Here is an 8,383-nt window from a genome sequence, read left to right on the forward strand (position 1 = left end):
ATTTCTCTTCCTTCTGTTCTCTCTCTCCCCTCTTCTCTCTCTCCTTTTTACCTCCCCCTTTCTCTCTCCTTTCTCCCCTCTTTCTCTCTCCCCTTCCCTCTCCCCTCCTCTCTCACCCTCCCCTTTCCTCAATCATCTCTTTTCCTCTCTCTTTCCCTTCCCTTCCCTCTTTCATCCATTTACTTCCTCCCTCCCTTTCATCTTTCTCTCTTTTCTTTGGCTTCCTTCCTTCCTCCTCTCCTCAGTCCTCTTCCCCGCTCCCTTCCCTTCCCCAACTCCACTGACCCCGGGATTCTTGCTACGGGTCCACTGGTTTTGCTGCTACCCCCCCAAACCCTTCTCTTGGTTTGCCAACGCTGAGCTCCTCTCCGTTTCTTGATAAACCCCGGAGGGAGTGTGAGAAGGAGAAAATCGTGTTTTTTAAAGAACTACCTTTGTTGAACCACTTAGAATAGGAAATAGCGTCCCTTATGTCGCGTATCTGTTATCACTTTTTGTCTCCCTGATACTATATATACCGTATTTTTCAGAGTATAAGACATACTTTTTCCCTCTAAAAGAGGGGGGAAATTTGGGTGCGTCTTATACATCAAATGTAGCCACGCCCACCTGACGGCCCCCACCCTTCGGCCATTTTCAGTCTCCATGCGTCACATTAATGACCTCTTCCAGGCTGCAGAGATTGCCACAGACCATCGTTCCACTCCCCGCTGCCTGGAACCGCCTGAAAATACAATGTGCAAAAGCTGACAACGCGGCATGCAGAGGCCAGAAACGGAGTGTGCGGAGGCCAAAAATTCAATGTGCAAAGGTCGAAAATGCAATGCGCGGAGGTGGCGATTGGGGGCGATGTGCTCTAGCGATCCCCGCAGCCTTGAATGGGTCTAAAACGGCGTGTTGGAAGCTACAAATGTGAGGTGCAGAGGCTAAAAACGCGAGGCAGGGAGGCGGCGATGGTCTGTGGCAATCCCTGCAGCTTGGAACAGCTGATTGGGGGGTATTCCGGGAGGCCAATCCAACCGCCAATCAGCTGCTCGTGATGAATCGGGCCGCAACAATGTGCTGAAGCTGACCTGGCTGTTTGCTATTTGCTGCAAGGATGCTAGCCAGATGAATACCGATGGATGCTGGTAGGCAGAGGCAGAATTTTTGTTTTTTTCTCTTTTCCTCCCCCAAAACTAAGGTGCGTCTTATACTCCAGAGTGTCTTATACTCCCGAAAAATACGGTACGTATATATAGCATCGGGGATATATATATATATAAAGCTGTGCCCCTTAAGCGGAGGCTCGGGCCCTTCCTTCCAGCCCATGGCCCCCACTTCCTCACTTCTCAGGTCAGCCCATCCCAGGAATACAAGTGGAGGGGAAGGGTCCCCAGCGTTCCAGGGTTTTGGGTGATGCCTGGAACGGCCCTTCGGATGCCACGGCTGCTTTCTTTTGGGGGGGGGATGAAGTCATGCATAGGATTTTTCTCACTCTCAGAAGCCCCCCCCCCTCCTCATTTCCAGTGCAATTTTTCAGTCATAGGAATATGTGTGTGCTCACTAATTAATAAAATGAAAGCCGGGGTACAGAGAATAAGTGTGTAATGTTTCTTCTGTCTTGGAACAAAAAGTGCACAGGAACGGCCGCCTCCTTTTACTGACTAAAGTAACAACGGCGCCGGAAAAAAAGTGACTTAATGACCATTTTTTACACTTAACGACCGTTGTGGCAACCCTGCAGTCATGTGATCAGCATTCAGGTGCTTGGCAACCGGTTCGTACAGGTAGTCCTCGCCTTACAACAGTCTGTTTAGTGACGGTTCACACTTAACGGCACTGAAAAAAGTGACTTATGACTGTTTTTCACACGTAACGACCGTTGCAGCAACCCTGCGGGTTACGTGATCAACATTCATATCCTTGCCAACTGGTTCATAGTTATGACGGTTACTGTGTCCCGGGATCATGTGATCCCCTTTTGCGACCTTCTGACTAGCCTGACAAGTGAATGGGTAGCAACCACGTCGCTAACAACTGCAGGGCTTCGCTTCATGACTGCGGCAAGAAAGATGGTAAAACGGGGCCAAACTCCCTTTAACGAAGGTCTCCCTGAACAACATCAATCTTGGGCTGAATTACGGTTGTAAGCTGAGGACTAAACAGATGCGACGGAAGGCAGCTACGGCTGCAAGCTTGACTTCAAAGCACCTTCCAATCAACCCTCCAGATTTTTTCTTTTTGCTGTTCTTTTTAATGATTAATCGATATTTGTCCGTACAGGAACATGTTATCTCCTTTTGATAATCATACTTCACTTTAACAACTACCTAGCTAAGTAATCAAAATTCTGGTCCCAATTGTGATAGTAAGTCAAGGACTATCTGTAGGCAGAGGGCACCGCCTTTCTCTGAGCTCAGAGGTTTTCTTCAAGACGTTTCATTACCAAACTAGGTAACATCATCAGTGCTAGAAGGGAGCAGGCTTGTCTTGTAATTTTTATCTACTATATCTTCTCTGCCTGCCTGATCCAAAATGCAACACAATCTGCCTTCCGTCAGGAGCAGGTTAGTTTTTAGCAAATCCTTCACTGGCCGCAAGGGCCTGTTTCCAGCTCCTAGTCAGTTTCCAACTCTGAGCAGTTTTCGAAAGACGAAGATATTGTCACACCGTGGGAGGAAAACTTCCTTCTCCATTTTGCAAATCTGTGCTCTTCTTTTCTTCATCGCTATTTTGATCCCAGCTCTTGTTGGACTTCACCATGACCTGCCGTGTTATTTTTTTGAACACGGACCAAATCGGCAAGCGAGAAGCCCTCTCGATCTGTGGGACTTATTATGTCTCACTTCCTGGCCTGGAACAGGTTTCTCACAGCGTGATCAGTGCCTCACGTTGCCAAGGAATCAGATGGCAGCTTTTTTTACATTTAAAAAATGAAGTAATAAAATAAAAACGGTTTAGAATAACCTAACTGCTTGGTTAAGTGAGGCCTGAAATGGCGGAAAGAGAGGCCGGCGAATCATGGTTACGGACAGCCACCAGCCACAGACAGTGGTCTTTGGGAAGGGCAGAGCTTGTCCCATTAAAGGTAAAGGTTCCCCTCGCACATATGTGCTAGTCGTTCCTGACTCTAAGGGGCGGTGCTCATCTCCGTTTCAAAGCCGAAGAGCTGTCCGAAGACGTCTCTGTGGTCATGTGGCCGGCATGACTCAACACCGAAGGCTCATGAAAGGCTGTTCCTTTCCCGCCAAAGGTGGTCCCTATTTTTCTACTTGCATTTCAGAATTATTTTGGATGCCTTAGAATATTATGAAGCTCGGCCAGATAAACAAGTGGCCTTTATGTTTCTTGACGCACAAAAGGCTTTTGATCGGGTAAATTGGAATTTTATGTTGTCACAACTAGAAAACATGAAGTTTGGAGAAAGTTTTTTAAATGCAATTCGGGCAATTTATGTACGACAAACCGCGACAATATTGGTAAACGGAGAAGAGGCGGGTGACATTGTGATTGGTAAAGGCACAAGACAAGGATGCCCGCTATCCCCCCTACTGTTTATCCTCACATTAGAACCCCTTCTTAGATTAGTGAGAAGCGATACACAAATTAAAGGGTTACGAGTTAAAGCTCAGGAATTCAAGGTCCAGGCCTTCGCCGATGACCTTGTTTTTATCCTGGAGGATCCTATGGCGTCTGGGATACAACTTTTATGTAAAATAGAAGAGTACGGTAGGATAGCGGGGCTACGTATAAACAAAGAGAAGACAAAACTGTTAATTAAGAATATGACTCTGAACCAGAAAAGGGAAGTACAAAGCCTGTTAGGGATCAACATGGCCCACAAAGTACAATATTTGGGAATTTGGCTGACGGAGAGATGTTCCTCTATCAAGGTAGATAACTATATGAAATTGCTACAACAGGTATCCAAAGATATGACTAATTGGAGTAGCAAACAATTGTCTCTGATGGGCAGGATCGCGACAGTCAAGACATATGTATTACCAAAATTTTTGTTTTTGTTTCAAACGGCACCAACTAAATTGGATAAAAAAATTTTTAAATCCTTGGAGACAATAGTGACACAGTTTATATGGCAAGGCAAGAAAGCACGAATTAAAGCCCAAACTTTACAAAAACGCAGAGAACTGGGATGCTTCGGAGTACCCAACTGGGAAGCATACTATAACGCAGCAATCATGACATGGGTGAAAGATTGGGTGATGTTGAATAGAAGGCGCCTATTGGCTATAGAGGGACATGACCTCCCCCAGGGATGGCATGCCTCCCTCTGGCAAGAAAGAGACACCCCCCCATAGGTACTTCATGGGACATTATATTCGGAAGATTTTGATGGGGGTCTGGGAAAAAATGAGGAAAAAATATTATCTTAGGGTTCCGTGTTGGTTGGCACCATTAGAGGCCTTAACACATCCGAGTTTATTTAATTGGACAAGAAACATAACGTATAAAGATATTATGACAGAAGAGGGCAACATAAAAACAAAGATGGAATTAGAGCAACAGGGCAGGAATTTGGAATGGTGGGAATATTTACAGGTTAGAAACAGGTTTAAAAGTGATAAGGCACGTTTCGGGATCTACCCAAACCCTCAGGGGCTAGATAAGATCTTGTTTGGTGGAAACAAAAAAATGTTATCGAAGATCTACCAATTTTTGACCTGCCAAGATACCAATGAAGAGATGGACAAAAGCCTTCTAACAGTATGGGAGAGAAACCTAGGCTATGAAATTGAAATGGGCAAATGGTGGGAGCTATGGAGCAAGACCATTAAACTTACAACATCCACTGCATTCAAAGAAAACATATACAAGATGGTGTATAGGTGGCACTTCCCCCCAACGAGGTTAGCTAAGATGTTTCCTGGGTTATCTCCATTGTGTTGGAAATGTGGAAGAAAGGAGGGCACATTCTACCATATTTGGTGGTCCTGTACTGAGGCCACAAAATATTGGAAAAGGATTAAAAAATGGTTAAAAGAGGTTACCGGGGCAAACATTGAATGGAGACCTGAGAACCTGTTACTAAGCATCAAACCAGATAACATAAGCAGTTCAATATGGCATTTGAGCCTGCATATAATTGTGGCCGCAAGAATAACCTATGCACAATTTTGGAAATCCACTACCATACCGTCGGAAGAGGCTATAATTAAAAAAGATCTATGAATGTGCAGAAATGGACAGAATGACGGGTTGGCTGAGGGACAAAGGAGAAACAGAACATTATCTTAGCTGGAACTTATGGTATATGTGGGCGACTAGGAGAACAGCAGGGACTTAAAATGGGGAAAGTTAACGTAGGTACCGTAATAGATCCCTGAATCTTGCAATGAGAAGATGTGGCTTAGAGACCTAATAATGAGGAAGGAAAGAAAAACTGGGCTGTGAATGACTGTCACCGTGGGGGGGGAGGGGGGGTTGTATGTCTAAAACGGCATTTGTACCTGTATGTTTTATGTATGATTTGTCTTGCTTATGTCGTTGTATTTATGTCGTTGTATTGTTTTTTTTCTGTTTTTTAAAGGTAATAATGTTTAATAAAAATTATATTTAAAAAAGAAAAAAAGAAAGGCTGTTCCCTTCCCACCAAAGGTGGTCCCTATTTTTCTACTTGCATTTTTTAATGTGTTTTCAAACTGCTAGGTTGCCAGAAGCTGGGACAAGTAACGGGAGCTCACTTGGTTACGTGACGCTAGGGATTCGAACCGCCGAACTGCCAACCTTTCTGATTGACAAGCTCCGCGTCTTAGCCACTGAGCCACCGCATCCCATTAAAACACTTGCCCCATTAAAACCAGCTAAAGTGGGTCTCCCAAGGTTGTCGCATGCAGAGGAAACAATTGTGCAATCTTTGTGAATAAGGCAGCAACCAGGTTGTTACTGGTGGAAATTTGCAGCTCTAAAAAGAACAGCAATTTTCAGCACGCGCACACACAAACACACACACACACACACAAACCGCCAAGCTGGCTACTATTACACAGGAACTCCTTAACTTGCAGCCATTCTCATTCAATGGTGCTTTTGTTCAAGAGGAAACTGGACTTTCTGATTTTTCTTTGAAGATGTTTCGCTTCTCATCCAAGAAGCTTCTTCAGCTCTGACTGACTGAAGAACTGGGGAATGGAAGGATTGATACTCCTTGCAGACAGCTGGTCATTTGCATCCTTTTTAGAGAGTCCCTGAGGCCACTTGGAGGTTTCTCTGTGTCCTCAGGATCACCTGAGTGGTGCAAATGGGTGTGGAGCCTTCTTGGAACTGCTGAAAGGACCGTTATGGACTGGAGATAGATGATGTAGTATCCCTCCCCCTCTGTTGAGGGTTCTCCAAATGGCCTCATGGACACTCTAAAAAGCATGCAAATGACCAGCTGTCTGCAAGGAGTATAAATCCGTAGAGCCGCTGAGGCCATTTGAAGAACCCTCAACAGAAGGCAAGGGATATAACATCTATCTCCAGTCCATAAGGGTCCTTTCAGCAGTTCCAAGGAGGCTCCACACTCATTTGCACCACTCAGGGGACCCTGAGGACGCAGAGAAACCTCCAAGTGGCCTCAAGGACTCTCTCAATTGATGCAAATGACCAGCTTTGTCTGCAAGGAGCATCAATCCTTCCGTTCCCCACCATCCAGTCAGAGCTGAAGAAGCTTCTTGGAATGAGAAGCAAAACGTCTTCAAAAGAAAAAACAGGAAGTCCAGTTGCCTCCTGAAAAAACAAGAACCTTTAGGTCATTTATTAAGTCTTTAATTTGTGCCCCATTTCCTGCTCTGTCCCTTCCTCCCTCCCTCTTGTTTGGCCCACTTCGTTTCTACCCCTTTTCAACTGCAGTCTTTATGGGGGAAAATATCAATAAATACAATCCATCAGCTGATGAATCTTTCGCTTTAACTCAAATCATTTATTGTACCCGTAAATGGGCGTACACGTTATCTCGGCTCTTCGTTTTCCGGCTGCTGCTATCTCAGGTCTGCAAAGGGATCCATGTCGCAATTTCTGATCCCAGACCGTCCCCCCAATCATTCGAAGTCAGCTCAGCAGTAGGTATTCATGGCTGACTGGAGGGATGTGCTCAAAAACTCAGGATGACGAGGATGATGGTGTACAAAGCTCCACACGTTCCCCAGACATTTTTACCGTTTTCTTACTATACCGTGCGGGCTCCCCTCCTCCTCCGTCGTCCAGATCAAGACTCCGGATCCTCCCATTCCTGCTACTGCAAGCCTTTTCCTCAGTTTTGCTAGATCATATTAGAACGGGGGCTGTCAGTCTTACCAGTCAGATCAGAGAGGAAACATGATCAGACCAGCTGTTTCTACTTTATTTATAAAGCTATATTAGCAAAATCTTGCACGTCTGAAAGTACAAACACCTGCCGTCTCTTTTACAGCCTGAAAACTTAGGGAGGGTCCCTTCTGAGTCTTTTTCTGCACCCATTACGGAGCTCCGGGCTAAGCCCTCTTTTATCCAACTGTTCCCCAGGCAGCTTTCTCCCCCCCTCCTCTTTTACAGCCTGGGAACTTAGGGAGGGTCCCTTCTGAGTCTCATTCTCCACCTGCTGTGCAGCTGCAGGCTGTAGCCTCTCTTATCTGATTGTTCCCTGGTCAGTTTTTCTCTCCCCCCCCCACTTTTAACAGGCGGAGAAACTAGGGAGAGTCTCTTTTCTCCATCCGTTATGAGCTGCAGGCTAAGCTGTCTCTTATCTGACTGTTCCCCTAGTCAGCTTTTCTCCCCCACCCCTTTTAACAACCTGAGAAACTAGGGAGGGTCTCTTCTGAGTCTTTTTCTCCACCCGTTATGGAGCTGCAGGCTAAGCCGTCTCTTATCTGACTTCCCCAGGCAGCATTTCTCCCCCCACCCCCTTTTACAGACTGAGAACTTAGGGAGGGTCTCTTCGGAGCCTCATTCTCCACCTGCTATGCAACTGCAGGCTGTAGCCCAGGGGTGATATTAACTTACTTTCCCTACCGGTTCGTAAATGTGAACGTGTGCCCGGCCTTCCACGCATGCGCTTTGACTTGAAAACGTCCCTAAATAGGATGGCATAGAGCTGGGGCAGGTGGGTGAGCCCACCCGCGATTTCCACTACCGGTTCGGACGAACCGACCCGAACCGGCTGAATACCACCTCTGCTGTAGCCTCTCTTATCTAACCGCTCCTTAGGCAGCATTTTATTCCCTGCTTCTCCCCCGCAAGGCCATTCGCTCTACCCCAATAGATCCGATGCTGCTCTCCCAGAAAAGAATCCAGGAAGTTCGAACTAGGAGGACATCTGAGAGAAGCGAAACGTCTGAGCTGGCTTCGGTACTTGGATTTCATCCTTGGAAGCCGTCACGTGTTGGGGGGGGGGAAAACCCGTGCCACGCTTAGAAGGGAAAGC

Source organism: Thamnophis elegans, chromosome 1, assembly GCF_009769535.1.
Source record: "Thamnophis elegans isolate rThaEle1 chromosome 1, rThaEle1.pri, whole genome shotgun sequence".
Taxonomy (NCBI): domain Eukaryota; kingdom Metazoa; phylum Chordata; class Lepidosauria; order Squamata; family Colubridae; genus Thamnophis; species Thamnophis elegans.